Source organism: Cuculus canorus, chromosome 9, assembly GCF_017976375.1.
Source record: "Cuculus canorus isolate bCucCan1 chromosome 9, bCucCan1.pri, whole genome shotgun sequence".
Taxonomy (NCBI): domain Eukaryota; kingdom Metazoa; phylum Chordata; class Aves; order Cuculiformes; family Cuculidae; genus Cuculus; species Cuculus canorus.
In genome coordinates this window covers 22,679,095-22,695,526 of record NC_071409.1, presented here as the reverse complement: position 1 = coordinate 22,695,526, position 16,432 = coordinate 22,679,095, and positions in this window count along the sequence as shown.

Sequence of the window (16,432 nt, the reverse complement as noted above, 5' to 3'; positions counted from 1 at the left end):
GCATATGTGTGCATGTAGATGAAAAGAACACCACCATGCCAGCAGCTCTGAGCCATAGCAGTCTCTCAGGAGACTGAAGTGCAGACACAAATCGGTAGCTAGATATCAGCAGCTGATGTAGAGTATTAACACTTTATTTCAGGGGTGAAATTGCATTGATGAAAAGGAATATTGACTTTCAAAATACTGCCCTACAGATGTCACACGCAGGTTTTAAACGTTTGTGTTTTAAGCTGCAGAAAGAATTGCATGTTTTCTTTGAGACAGTATAGACAGAAAAAGAATTCAGAGCAAGATGAGAGTAAAATACATGTTCTTCATTTTTGGGATACAAATAGGTAAAACTAGCTAAGAACTGCTAACTAATGTGGAAAATAGATGGTGGAGTGGAAATGCTTCATTGGCAGTAATGTATTTTCTGTAAGTTTGATAGAGACATCAAAATACATTTTATCTTTTCAAAGATGCTATTGCATACTTAGTTCAATCATCTAAATTTGCAGTTACCCAGGTATACTACTAATCAAAACCTTGAGAGATTAATAGAGTATCATTATTTCATTTAAAGTTAGTGCCTCAATAGAATCTCTTACTGAAAGATTTTTTTCAATACTGACTTCAGAATTGGTTTCAAAATGAGAAATGATCTGACATACGGAGGCATTTCTGAAAATGTTGTTGTGTGTTCTCAGGCGCAAGAAGACTTTGCGTGTTGCATCTCCTGCAGCAGCAGTAAAGGAACATGAACCTATAAAGCCAGACTGCCAGATATTCTATTACAGAAAAATGCATATGCGGAAAGTCTGAGTGAGGAAATTAATAGGTGAAGTCAAGTGTTGCGCATTTTGCTACATATTTTTGTATTTAATACCATTATCTCATAGTAAGACTATCCCATGAAGGGCTCAGTACTTTGGATACCAAACTACCAAGACAGTAAGCATGCCTGTAAATGCGGAACTGCTAACCTCCATCTTAACAGTATGATTTATAAATCTTCTGTTTTGTCAAAATGAAAAAGCACAAGGAGAGGTAGGGAAACTGGAAGGACAATAAGCTCTGCTGTAGTTGGACGACTGATCTTTTTCGTTCTTGATCCCAGAGAGATGATCTTCTGTGGGTAAAATGATCTCTGAGTGAAGCATAACTCTTTGATAGGTGCAATTTTGAAAAGCAAAACATCCTGCAATTTGATGGCTTTTGAAGAGTTGTCCTTGTCATCCTTGAAGTATTGCTTTCTCTGTACAGGAGTATTTGATTTTGATGTTCATATTTTCAGAGCCCAGTCTCATCTTACACTTCCCCCTCTGCTCCTCTCCTTGCTGATATTGAGTCCAGGTAGGATTTCACAGGACCTTCTGTGTATGAAATGGAGTGCAAATCTGACTCTTTCATCAAAAGTAAGATTGAGTCTACCCTTATCCTTCTTTCTCTTACTTCTAGTAGATTTGCAGGTGAGCGTATTTCTTCCCTAGATAAAGCTAGTGTGTAGAAATTGGCATATTTTTATTTTTAAAGAGAATTCAGATTAACACCACTGTAATGCCTACCCATATCCATAATATAAACAGTGAATTAGGAGGGAAATAATTTTTAGTTTTGCAGTAAGCAGCGTGATAAAATATATATGAAACTGAGAAAGGTAGAGAGCCTACATGAAAATATGCATACATATGTGCAACAGTTTCCTGTAGATTATTATACATAACTAATAAGAAATATTCCTAAACTTGAGCAAAGCTGACTGAGCAAGCTTACAGGATGCATATGTGCTTGCTTACTAGCATATAGGAGCTTGCTGGATTGCACAGGGTTTTAATATATACATGATGAAATGAAATGGAGATGTTTCTTTTCCCACTTAAATTGGCTCCTGTAGTTTTAGAACACTTCACCCTGCTACTCTGCAAACCTTGTGTTGCTCCAAGACCTGCAGAAGACAACTACTTCTGCAAAGAGGAATCATCACATGCTGAGGTTTTTAAAGATGCTCTCATTTCAGGTAGGCATTACCAGTCTTATATTATTATGGAGGTGTTAAAAAGCTGTTTACACAAGGCCCTGGGTCCCTGGCCCAACACGTCCTGCATGGAGAGGTTGACCAGACAATCCTCAAAGGTCCTATCCAGCATACAGCATTATGTGACTCTGAGCAAGACTGTGCGATGACAGAGGGGAGGTTAGAGTAGACCTTACTGGGAAAGCTCCTTTGCTTGTGACAAAGGCAAAAAAAAGAAGCCCTTGATTTTGGATTTTATTTCCTTTCAAATAGCTGAATAAAAAAAAAAGCCTTCTTTTTTTCTGGAATAGTATTTGTGATGGGTGTAGAAATGGTGTTTTTAAAAATTACTCTAAAAAGAATGAAAGTTCCCTAGATAACAAGACTTGTTACACAAATGAAAATATCTAAGGCCAAAATTTAGCTGTCCTGCTCGTGCCAGTATCTGTTTTTCTTGCGTTAATCAGAGGGTGATGCCTCTCACAGAAACCTTGAATCTATTCCTTAGCAAGAAAAACTGAAACTGAATTTAGCTCAGTGTCCATAAATGCAGTTGCTCGAAAGGTCCTGCTTTACTCCAAAGATCCTGCCTGCTTTCCAAAACTCCCATAGCAACTTAATTTGTCACTGAAGCAAATGGGCAGAAGGTTGAATTTGTTGACAGGAGCGTAGAAAAGAAACAAAATGACAAATGGTGGATGTTCTTCAGCTGAAAGAGTAATCTCCTGAGAGCGGGGCCAGATCCTGCCAGGCACCCAGCGCTTTTAAACGTCACTGCCTTCAGGTCTTCAGAATCGCATTCCAAGAGAAAACTTGCAGATATTTCATGATAAGGTCATCATCTGAATTAACTGAAAAAAAAAAATCTTTCCTGTAAGGGAAAGTAAGGAAACGAGCTGAATGTGGCTCCTGATGATGTTGGTTATTTTCCTCAAGACTGGAGGGATGTTATACACATTATTACAGCTTTCCTAAAATCAATGCGTCTTCTTATATGCATGTAGTCCTGTCCCCTCCCTGACAGTGTCACCATGGAGGAAGGTCATCTGATGGAATGTGTGGAGATTTACCAGCCAATTTCTCAATTAAGAAACCGATAATATAAGCAATATAACATCCCAAAGTAATTTAATAAGGTTACAGTAATAAGTTACGTAACAGCAGGCTTTATTTTTTCCCAACACAGGAAAATATCTTTTAAAGCAAATATGGATTGGCGTCATCATATGTGGATCCCAATATTTTCATTTATTCTTTGCCCTTCTGAATGTATCAGAGGGATATATCCGTACTATAGAACAGCACGGGGTAAAGCTGTATTTTCTCAGATAAGCTCTTTTCCAAAGCTGGATTTATTGCATTTACTGCTTCTAGGAGGAGCACAGGTTAATTCCATGCAGTACTGGATGGGAAATAAAGCTAGTTTTGTCTGTCTTTGACCAAACTACTTTCTTGAGTTTAACGCAGGACATGGTCAAATGCACATTATAGCTGGAAAAGGAAACAACAAATCTGAGGGACCACCTGGCAGCCGAGGCAGCTCCTGCCTGTAAGCCCTGCTCTGCTTTACTTCACTCTGGAGCCAAGTAAGTCAAAATTTAATTGTATAGCTATTTAGCATGAGCTCGTAGTAAGCAACTAAACAGTGATATCACATCATTTAACAGATCAGAGCAGTGAGCTCACCAGATTGCAGGAAGACATAAATTAAAGACTGCCAAGTATAGAGCAAATATATGAAGCTGTTGTGTGTTGTTGAGGACAGCAGCAAGTAAATCACTATGTTTTTTAGCCTTGAAATTCCAAAGAACAGAAAGTGAAATTCAGTTCAGTGCTACAAAATCCAGAGGGGTGGCTCTGTGTGTTTTTCTGATGGATGCCAGCACTGGGTTGTTGTTGGAGTTGCTTAAAATAGGGGGACTGATGAAAGTGAATTCTTTCAGAGACTAGAAACACTATAAAGCCATAACATTTCGATTCTTTGCCATAAACTGCAAGTATGAGTGTTACTGGTAAAAACAACAGAAGAAAATTGTATTTTAGGTTGCAGACTCATCTGTAGACCTATATATCAAACAAGATATTTCCCTTTGGGTGAAAAAAAGTTTTCTACAGAGCGGGAGAAAACCTTCAGAACCTGTGCCTGACATAGTCTTCATTAAATCCTGCATGTAGACTGATAGCCTCAAAATAACACAACCTGTGTTTTGTTTCTGATAATAGTAGAATATGAATATTAAATATACTTTATACTCTGCCCCTTGCCTTGACAGATGTCCTGTCCAGGATTAAGTTAATTACTAAATGTCTTTTTTTCTGACAGTTGGGCATTTTAGGTTTCAGAGGTAAATAGGTTTTGAAGCAATCCAGTAATAGGCTTACAAGGCTGAGAGGCAACAGAGCTGAAAAGTGAAAAATCAAGAGGCTGGACCACTAATACCTTCTTGAAAAATTAATCAATTCATGACAACAGCCTGGAATCTGAACAGTGGCTCTGCAGGGAGATTTGTGTCAGGTCAAAATCTTGCACTATATGCTCTGGTATGTCATATTTATATAATTATATATTGTGCATTAAATATTTGTGGTTAAACACCTCTGTAATAAAGATGTAATGTGGCCTTAATAGGCTTTCCAGAATTACCTGAAGGGAAGAGGTAACGGTCCTCAAAGAACACCTCCAAAGTAATTGTCACTGCACAGCAGAAATTGTCTTGTGTACCATGAATTTAGGGGTCTGTCTTGTGTTTTGATTCAGTGCTGAGATGGCCAATGCATGATGGAGTCCCTGACTCCAAATACTCAAGAGAGAATAATGCCAAAGGACTATTGATGAAGGCTGATACTGGTTGTTCTAAGCCTTGTCAAGGAAGATGTCGGTGTTGGTTACGGTAGTTTCACTGGTGTCAAGAGGAAAAGTGGAAGATGGGAGGGTCTTGTGTGGCTTTGGGGTCCAGACAAGAGGTTGCAGGAGTCAGATGATGTCTGGAGAGAGGTCAGAGGCACACCGTTGCATCAGAGAAAGAAAGTTATAGGGAGGGCTTAAAGATTAATGATAAACTGGAAAAGAAAGACTTGGGGATGAGAAAATCTATGTGATAATGTTACTAACAGAAACAAAAAAAAAAAAGAAGATAAAAGAAATATTGCTTTGAGTCTCCAAAACATATTACAGCAACTGGTGAAATACTAGCATCCATCTGCAAAAGAGGCTGCTGGTATTTTGGTTTTCCTGTTGTCAGTCTACATGGTAACTTAGTTTCCTCGTTGTTGAGATGCATTTATTTAATTGGAATCTTTCATTTTAATGTGATGGTAGCTATGTATACCTAATTAACAGTAGCTTGTATGCATTTATATATTGAGATGCATTTAATATGAGATGTCTGGAAAATTCTAGGGATGTTGCTAAATAAAACATTAACATCTGGGGTAGAGTCATATTTCTGGATATTAAAATGTAACTGCCTTTGAAAAATGTATGTTTGTTTATCTAAAAGTACATACCTGACTACGAGTTCTGTAGGAAGGAAGGAGGATGTCTGCAAGTGTCTGCAGTTTAATAGATGCTACTGAACTGTGCAATAGTGCAAAATGAAGCCAATCTGGACTTTTGGTGTAAATGCAGTGACATATGTGCTATTGAATTTCTTCCCTGTGGGCACCATTAGAAGAAGCAGACATGAGTTTCTGTGGAGGGTGTGTACTTCCAGTCCCTACTGGCGCTGTGGGTTCGCTGCCTTCCTACCTTCCATTTGCCAAGGAGTGCACCTTTGCCACATGAAAATCACCAGCAATGAAAGCCGTTATGACAAAATCAGAATTGCAGTGATGAGTTGTGAGGTTATCGGGCACAGCGACTGATGGAGCCATTCCTGTGCCTGGATTTACTGTGCCCTCAGCTCCAGGGAAGCTCTATGGGTTTAATTGGGTTGAAGAAACGTGTTAACTAATACATTCCCGTTACATTACCAGTTCCTAAATAGTTTCTTTGAGAAGTTTCCTTTGCAGGAATTGCAGAGGTATTAACTAAGAATGGGAATTAATTACAGCCTCTCATTTGCATAGGGCAATAGCATGAAATGGAAGGGGGTAGGAACGGGCTTTGGCAGGGGTGCCCCTAAAGGGAGAGGTGATGAAATACCTTATAACTAATTTCCTGACAGACTGTAATGATGGTCTGGTATCAGGTAATGAATGACTTGGGGTCCAAAAACTTTGAAAACAAAATTATGCTAAAATGAACAAGGTTATTTTTTCAATTAATAGATGTTTAACAAAACAAATAACAGCCCCCAAAATACCTACATAGGGTTGTGTGGTGGTGGTATTTCCCCCACCTCACTAGCCACACAGACCACCACGTTGTGCTGCTTTGCATAAGGTCTTTGATGTATTTGGAACAACACTTGGTCTCCCTTATTTGGTCCACTACCTGCTCCAGTGGAACACAACCATTGTAGGGAACATTCCCATTGCGTAGAAGTAGTCATCCAGAGTACCAACGCAGCCCCTCGGCCTGCCTGAAATGTCTCTAATTGGGAAAGAAATTCCCTAATCATCTGAAGAAGGGAATAATAACTAGTCTTCTCAACCAAGCATACTGGGGAAGGAACACAGACAACACAGCAATCCAGAGCACTTGGGCACACCCACAGTGTTCTTGGGGTTCTGTGTGCCTGGGAAGGGGTCCCATCATTGCCTGAGAAAGAGATTGTCCATCAGTCATGTACACTTGGACATTTGATACCCAGATTGTGGCTCAAGTCAGGTGGTCTGATGCTAGTGGAAAGTTCCATTAGTATGACATGGAAGTAGTTCCTGCTGCCCAGGGAGGTGGTCGAGTCGCCTTCCCTGGAGGTGTTTAAGGAACGGGTGGATGAAGTGCTGAGGGACATGGTTTAGGGAGTGTTAGGAATGGTTGGACTCGATGATCCAATGGGTCCTTTCCAACCTTGTGATTCTGTGACATTTTCCACGTGCAGCCAAAGCGAATATTAAAATGTCAAAATGAATAATCAAATATTTAATGAAAGTCAATTATCTTGAAACTCTGTAAGTATGCAATTACATAGAAGGCCCTTTGAGCTTCTCTGGATGGCAGCAGGTTGAGACCAGTAAACTCCTCCTGAGTCAGGGACACCTCTCACGTGAAAAGCGTGGCCAAATGAACAGGCGTTAAGTGAAGTTATCTCCCCTTGAGAGCTGATCATAAGCCCGTTGGGAATGCTGGTGCATTGAATGTGAGCTTTTAGTGTGATCCACCGAATCTCAAGAGGCAAATTTTCAAACTAGTTCCTCTCTTCTTACCCTCTCTTTTCCCTCGACCTGTACTTCTCTTATGCATAAGAACTGATATACGTTTGCATGCATATGTATCTCTATATCTCTGTTCTTGCATACATACCTATCATACTGTATAGTAAATAGGAGTGAAACTTGTTATTTTTGAATCTGATTAAGTTGCTGATTAATTTGATTATAACAGATACAGTGAATCACTTTTAATTACTTTGCTAATCAATTGGTAATTAAGTATTAATAGGATTTTTTTCATTTTCCCTTACTAAATTCTAAATTGCTGAGAAAACAAAGTTTCTTAGATTCCTATCTGTGACAGCTTGTTCCAAGTGTCTCAGTACTTCAATATTTTAGAAATGTGTAGAAAACATTGTTCAGATTTTTTCCTCTTTTCTCCTCCACCATTTTCTTCAATGAAACATCATGTGTTAATTAAAAGCTCACAATCCCTGTATTCTTGTTGAATTTATAGCCAATATTTTACCTTGAAATTAAATGCATGGCTATAATTCAATTTTTTTTTCCTAATGGAAAGAGAATAGATGTTTATTATCATGACATTTTTGTAAGTCGGATATTCAGTTCCATGGCTTGTGCTTAATTGCAGCTCACTTGGCTGTGGGCACACACTGCTTATTAACGAGAACTCTTGTGCTTTACGTAGTGAACAAGTAAAGAGAAAAAGCTGCACAAAACCTTACCTTGTGTTGAGATACAAATATCTGCTATGCTCTACATCTCCTGTATTCTATCTGTGTTAGGAATATTAAAATAATAGTAGTGACTCTAGTTATTTTCCAATTTGATGAAAAATATCTTGTAAGATCTTGTATGATAACATTGTTTTATTTAAATAATTTCCCAGGTAACTTCCTACTCTTACTATATACTGTGTACTTATATGGAAAACAATGACAAATCTAGAAAACAACCTTAATAGGGAAGGAGTCAGTCTGTGAAATATAATTGATTCATGATTAAGTGTGGATCAGATACTAATCTTAGAATGATTTGTCTAATTTTAAATACATTTTAATATCTTTTTTCTATAAAAAAAATGAATAAAATATTTCTTTTATGAATTTCTGGATTCTATTTTGTATATGGTCTGGCAATATATACTCGCTTGGCCCTTTGCTAAGAGTGATATGAGCAATGTGAGAAAAATGAACTATGAGTGATAAAACTGAAAGAATTCAGTTTAAGTTTTATGAATATGAATTATTGGGATACTCGTAAGGGCTTGCCTCGTACTTTCTGATGATATCAAATACACAGCTCCTCTGTAGCTATTCAGGCAGGTGGAAAGTGGCCTTCCGCTCTCTATATTTCTTCGAGTACATCAGTATCTCTGCCCCGCCCACTGTGCAATGACGTTATAGGGATTATCTCTCTGTCATTGTAAATGAAGCTGGTCTACCTCTTGTTAATTGAACTAAGCAGGTTGTGTTAGATAAATGGAATATACAGGCTCTGCGTTTCCCCTTTGCATCCCACTTTTTCTATTGTTAATCCACAGGCAATTCCATGTCTGCAAAGGTGCCTTTGCAGAGCATGCAGCAAGCCTGCAGAAGCTGTATGCAGTGGAAGGGGAACCAATGGGGCTGGAACACACTTAAACCCCATAAGGTGCCACCTTGAAGGGTTGCACTAGCCCAAAACAACTTTTATTCCCCTTGTACTTAACCTATAATGTTTACTGGTCAGTGTTTCTACAGCTCAGTCTTTCAGCAGTTTAGATTGATTTGGTGGAACCAGTTGTTGTCATCTTAGCTGTCCCCAAGCTGGCTGCGACGTCCTGCCAATGACAGCTGGTGCTCGGAGGTCAGTCTCTGGAGTTGCTTCTCCTTTGTCTTCTCTGTGGTTTGCCATGCCCTTGGACTATCAGCCTTAATGCAGGGTTAAGTCCTGCGTGTCCACATATAGCTGCACACATCCCTAAATCTCTTCCCGAAGAGATTGATAACCTCTTCTGTTGTTTCTGAATAAAATGCTTCTCTTTGCCATGTGAACTGTGCAAATTACATTTGTCATGCTGGTGCACTATGGAGAGGGAAATAAATGAGTCATAGGGACCAAATGTCAGCTACCAAGGTGGGAAAAAGAATTGTTTTCCTTATGGCAGAAGCAGCTGTATCCACAGCACCAGAGTAAAGCTCCTTCTGTTGGATTTTGCTCACTGGTTTCAGATGGCCATGCTGAGAGCAGATGATGGAGACTCGCTGAGTTGTACACTTGTTGATGAAGGAAGGCAAAGCCAAGATCCATTTCTACATGTACAGATTTTGATGTAACTGATACTGGCGTACTGAAAGATAATTCCTCTCCAAAACTGCCTGGAGATGCACTTCTCCTCAACATTTTTTTATTGACCAGTTCAGTAATCCCGTACTCGGCATGTGGCCGTTGTGGACCTTATTCATAGAGTGTGTCCAACAGTCCCTTGCATAGGAAGTGAAAATTAAGCACAGCCTGAATCTATGAGTTCCTTTCTGGAGTGGTCTGCATCCGGAAGCAGATATGTGCAAGTTACTTGAGTCAATTTGAAATACTGCCTATCCCTAAATCATTTTCTGGAGTTTGGTCTAAAACTAATTCTAATCCTCAAGTGACCCCTAAGTCTTTGTCTTCATGGCAGATTTAAGATGGAGATATTGATGTCTTTGAGTCAGATTTCATTGTGCTGATAGGAATACCTCGTTGCCTGCAAGATGTGATGACAGCAGCTTCATTTCTGGCTGAGCAAGTATCTCAGAGAGCCTGAATGCGGAGAGAAGCATTTCACCAGCTCTTCAGCTTCTCTACCTTATAACTTCTGACCTGAATTGGGATGATATAATCCCAACAGGTACTGGAGCACCCACAGATTATGCACCCTTTGTGTACCAAGAGTCTTCAGCAAGAATATGTAGCCTAAGTGAGCATGGGTGCCTTTTAATTTTCTAGAACAAGATGACATCTTTTCACTGCTACAGCATATCTTTCTCCCAGATTTCTGCTCACTGGTCCAGTAGCTCAGTGAAGGACAGCATATGCTTTCTGGCTGGCCACCCTGAAGCTATCTGTAGGCTGGCTGGCCAGCTGGGTAGCAGGTACAAGAATTCATACTGGCCAGCTGGGAGGGATATTCAATTTTGACCATCTGGCTGCTGTCCCTAAAGAACAAAGAAGTCAAAGACCTGAGTATTGGCAGCTGGAGGGCCTAACAAGTTGATGTGAGATTGCATGTGGAAAATGGACTTTTCAGATATGCTTTGCCTTATTCTAAGAATCTAACCAGTAGATCTTTTCTCAGTTAGAATATTTTGAATTTTTCATGTGCTGATATGGAATATATGGGTTTTATGCTGTTCTGATGTTTTAACCAGAAGAGGAAGTTGTATTTCCTTTTCTTAGTGTATGACAGATTTAGACTTTCTATGCTATTTTAAAAACTGCAAAGGAAAATACCACAATCTGCTGACTAAAATGTCATTGTTTTTCTGTATGAGAACATCTCTGTGTGTTGCAATGTAAGGCATCAATACTTTGATCTGGTTTCACTTCACCAGATAATCTATTCTAAAGCTACATCAGATGTGAATAGTCAAATTGTATGTTTGTGGAGGGGATTTCACCCATAAGGCAAAAATATGTGAAGTGTTATTTTATTCTGAGATAAAGATTTTATCTATGTAGAATTTAAGACGTGTATTTAGACGACTACCACATGGTTCAGATGCATATTTTTAAAAATATCTACTACTTCCAGAGGTGTATTTTTATCTATTGTAATTTCAGGATTGTTTTTCATCCCTACTGTCTAGAATTTTGGGCACTTTATTCGGCTGTGCATTGACAGCTGATTAAAAGGTACTGAAGGTTTAGCAACAGATAGGATGTTTCTATACATGAATAGTTTTCCTTTTACCTTCTGTTTGATGTGCGTGTGTCGGAGGGGGATTGTTTGGTGGGCTTTTTTATCCACATGACAATAAAAATGAGAAGAATCAGCGTACCTATTTCTAATGCAGAGGAAATGTTGGAGTGCCAGATGCTGTTTTACTAAGAACAGATAACCCAAAGGCATGCAGAATCATCTAGAAGCACTTGAGTTGCCCAAAATACCCTTGCTGGGCTGCTCTGTCTAACAGCACGTCCAGAAACCACGCTGCCTTCTGGAGTGGGACCTGGTACCCTCCTGAAGTTAGTATTGCACTAGGTATGTGTGAGGGCAATGGAATTAAACCTATTCCTGTGTCTCATTTCTAGCTGTGGTACTGCTTGGGAGGAAACTCATTTTTTTAGGGGTCTCACTTCGTGTCTTGTCATTTGTCTCACACTGTGTTTTGTGTCCTTTAAATGATCAATACAGCTGTTCAAAGCAGTAAGCGGTTTTAGTGAAACGGACAGATTAATTTAATGATATTATTATACGATAGCACAGTCTGTGTGAAGATACTGTTGAATTCAGACTGGACAGGAATGATTAAGAGTTTTGTCATTGACTTCAGGAGAAATTAGTTTATAGGTTCTTTAGTATAGATTAGCCTTCCCCCTGCCACTTTGGTGAAGTGAAACATCTGAGTTTTTTCATACAACTTCATCTTCCTCAATACTTCTTCTCTTCTCTGCCTCCTTTTTTCACTCTTCCACTATTTTCATGCATACCTTTTACCAATTCCCACCATTATGTATATCCTTTTGGAGAGAAATTTATTGTCCTATACATGATATGGAGCAAGTACAGACTTAGCACTTAATTTGCTCAAATTGGAATTTCAAAAGCAGCTGGATGGGATTTAGCAATCTATTTGTGGTCGAGAGCTTTACTTCAATGGGAAGTTTTTTCCCAGAATGCAAAACGTGCATCATAACTATGGTATCTTTGTGTTGATAGTCTTTCCAAGTCCTACCTATCTCCTGATGGGAGAAGTGGAACTGCACTGTTGCTGCTGGGTGCAGTGACCTGTTTGTTGTTAGCTCTGTGACAGCTGGATATAAGCTGAAACCTCTGTCCTGGTTCCTTGCTTAAGTCTAAGAAAAACAATCTTTCTCTTAAAATAAACAAAATGTTCACATATGTCTTTAAAGTGTAAGAGAACTTTAGTGAAACTGTTCAATGCAAAAGAAGTGTATCGCTGGGGTTGTGCACACTGCGCTTTGTACCACTGCCTTCAGGAGGGAGGAAGCTGTGTCTACATTGCAAAGATGCAGACGGTTAGTTTCAAACCCCAAAACACAGAGGTACTTGTGCAGATGGCATGTTGAGTATACTGCCTACTCAGTGCCCAGAGAGCTACACATTTTGGGTTAGAAAGGAGAGGACTGAGAGAATTAAAGAATATTTTTGTTAGGATAAAATAGGTGGAGCATGGACCAGACAGGCACATTGCACTGATGCAGGTAAATCATGCAGATAAATGATCATTTTCCTGTCCATTAATTAACAAGTGGTATTTCCCCTTAATTTAAAGTTTTGATTGGATAGCTAGGTCTATAAACTAGTTTTAATTTATAATTATTGTAAGTTATTATAATAGACCTTTGTCTCCTGCATCTTCACAGATCAGTAGCAATTTATCATCCACTTAATTGCATTAAAAAAATTCTCCTCGGTGCTGAGTTAACCAGGGTTGCAGACTCTTCCTTTCAATCCTGAGGATATGAGCTGCAGTGGGGAATTTCCACTGCTTTCTCCTGCCTGAGAGCTAGACTGTACCTAATGACTCACTTACTTTTAATGAATATTGCTTAAACAAAAGAGAGTTTAAAGCAGAAACAACATGCAAGGGTGATTCACAATTCACAATTGAAGTTGCCTAGTCATTTAATGATATCAAATGAAAACGCATTCATATCTTTTTGGCTTAAAACACTTTCCTTGTGAATGATTGCATTCTTGCAGTTTGGTGCTTGTTTTACTGTGCAACTCCTGGGGCAGTGTCCCTTGAGGAAAAGGCACTGCTTAGCTCTGTGCTCTGGGATTTTTCTAATTAGAGGTTACCAAATGCTTGTTAGAAAGTTCATGAGCAAGGGACAAGAAGCAAGCAAGCAGCTTTTCTGGGAAGAACAGGGGAATGAGAACTGGGATATCATCCTTCAGGTAAAATGGAATCACATGTCTTGGTGATGCCACTTTGAGGTCAAGCCTGGAAGCTGAAGGACGGAAGGAAGCAACAGAAAACATGCATTTGCAGACTATTTTTGTTATCTCTGTAAATATTTGGCTGCTTCAGTCTCCCCAGGGTGATGGGTGAGCTCTGGGGTGCTCCGTCCGAGGTGCAATCCACAGCTGTCCTGGAGTAGCCACTTCCTTTCTCGCAGCCCCTCAAGCATATTTAGTGCAAGCATTTGGTTCTTAGCACTATCTATTTCTATGTACCTGAATTTATTCTGTCTTGCTGTTCACTGGTAATGAGATGATACCGATAGATCTACAGAAATATCCCTGAAAAATCCTGGTTTTGTCCTTCCCGTGTGCTCCTGCTGGAATTCCTGCGCTGTGATATGTCCCTGTGACACAGTATGAATGCACTTCAAGTGTCCTCTGTTTAGATATTTTATGATGTCTGAATTGTGGCAGCTTTTTCCATGTAGTATTGGAAATGCCAATTTTCTAAGGAAATCAAATACAACAGTGATTCTGTGTGGAAGCAGTGGCACAACTGCAGAAAGAAGTGTCTCATTTAGCGAAAGCTGGAGCTGTGAAGAGTGGCAAGATGCCAGTTCATAAACAGAGATACCAAAAAAATAAAAACCTCCCTGAAATTGCAGAGAATACATAAACACAGTGGTAGGCAGATTTAGGTGGGAAGCCAGGAGGTCTGGGAATGCCTGGGGAAGATGGACAGTGGTGGAGTAACTTGCACTGTGTCCACACCACCGTATATCGCAGGCGCTGTGTAATGGGAGGGAAGATCTTCTCATCAGCCTTATCTACTGAAATTTAAGGTGAGAAATTACTCCCTGGAGAATGGGAGGGAGACATAGATGTAAAGTGTGTTAATGTGAACTAATTGAAGTCAGTCCAGTACAACATTAACCTGTCAGTATAGACTAATTCTATAGTTTATGTTGCGGGAAATATAAATGAGAAAATGAAATACTTAACTTTTCTACCTGGGTCTAACTTTTTTAATAGTCAATTGATTCAGCAGCAGATGGGGAGGCATGGTTTGCTTCTATGTTCAGCCTATCTTAACACACACAAAAAAAGACCCTACTCATTTGGATGATTAGTATTAAAAGTTGTCTGTGGATGAGGACCTCCAGACCGAGACAGTGGGCTTTGTTGCCTAAACACAATTAGTTTAAAGTTCTGTTCAAAGTGGACGCTTACTTCAATAATAGACACTGCATACTTTTATTTCAAATCTATAGAAAGTATGCATACATCTAATGAAATATGAAAGGTCCTATGTCTTATTCATGAATGCCAAAAGTTGCTCAGCAGCAGTCTTCAAACACACCTCTGCGAGTATCTAACTCTAAATTCATGTGACAAGTAATGACATGCTAACATCTTTGAAAGTTAAGTATTTGTGTTAATTATTGAAGAGAGACATTTCAAGTGACAGACTCAATGAATATTCTCCGAAAGCCACCTATCTTCTGTTGACAAAAAAAAAAGAAGTACGGAAGCTCTGTGAAATATTTAACTATATAACTTATGATTTAGTTCCCATGTATTACCTCTTTAAATATATTGGACTCTGATGTCTGATGAAAGCAGATGTCATTCTTTGAACAGAATTTGTGGCATGTTGCAGAAGCGGCTGTCTATAATAGTAGCTTTGTGCTGCCTGTGGAGACATTACTTTTGTTTGTGGCTTTCTTTTCTAATGCTTTTCCATTGCTGAAATGGATGTACTGTGTTCTGCTGAAATGGTGATGTGTGGAAATTAAATCAGTAGAAAATAGACATCAAGACTTTATAGATGGTCCCACGTCTGTTCTTTGGGTTTACTTTGATTTTGGAGAGAGGCAGCCACCTGTCTCTTGGCACCATGGGGTCAGGCACCTTCTTGAGTGATCCTGGGTGGAGCGAGGGCACAACAAAGCTATTTAGTCGGTTTAGCTGTTTTATTTCTCCTAGATCCTGGCAGATCAGATCTTTTCACTACATCAACTGTAGCTTGAAGTACCCCCTGGCAGTGCTACCTGGAAGGAAGCAGTGAGCACAGAGGAGCCCCAGGCTCTGCCTTCTCGCTGCTGCTTGGGCCAAGACCAGGTCTTGTCTGTTCCTACGGGGCCGTGTTCTGACACAAATATCACCCTGACTGACCAGAACCAGGGAGACCTGTAAAGGAGAAATAGGCACGTGGCCAACTTGTTTCAACTGGTGGCCATTCGCCTCTCAAGATGGCATTTTACTGGGATGAGGGTAGGGGACACAAGTCGCACTGCTTGACCACAATTTCAATTTTTGATCACAGGTTTTACCTTGCCCATAGCTTTCAGCTGACTGAGCTCATCAGTGCTCAGTGTTCTTGTGTGCAATGGCCAACCCTCTTGCGGCTGGGGGAACTGTGTGTACTGCATTGCTTCGTACTGCATTTACTTTGTGTATTTGCTGGTAACAAATCTATTTTTCACAGTTACTGGTTAAACGTTGGTCTTGATTTATACTTTACTACTGCCATTATTGTTAGTCAGTGTTTTTTGTGCTATATATGTATAAATATTGATGGCATTTAGGCTCTTGTTTCAGCCAGTCTACTGATGTGTAGCACAATTGTGCCCTTTGCAGGGGAAATCCTCATGGAAAAACAAATTGAACAGATCTGTTTGATTCTTCTTTTCAAACATTAATCAATTTGTGTAACCATAAAGGAAGAAGACTTTTCTCCAAAGGCCTTATCAACTGGTATTAAAATTCTTTAGAAATAATTGTATGCACTACTATACTGTTTAAGTTTCGTGCCTTTTGTATTCCGGCAGGCCTATTCATGCTGCAATGTTCCCAGAAATAATAAAAAAAATCAGAGTAGGGAGATCTTCTGTGGTAAAAATTGAAACTCTTACAGCTATTTTTTTCTAACTCATTTGAAAGTCTCCTCTCTTACGAATTGACAGGTACTACCTGAAATGATCTGTAGCATCTTTCATGTCATTGTGGTCCATGGCAAGGGAAAAGTAATGTCTTTCAAG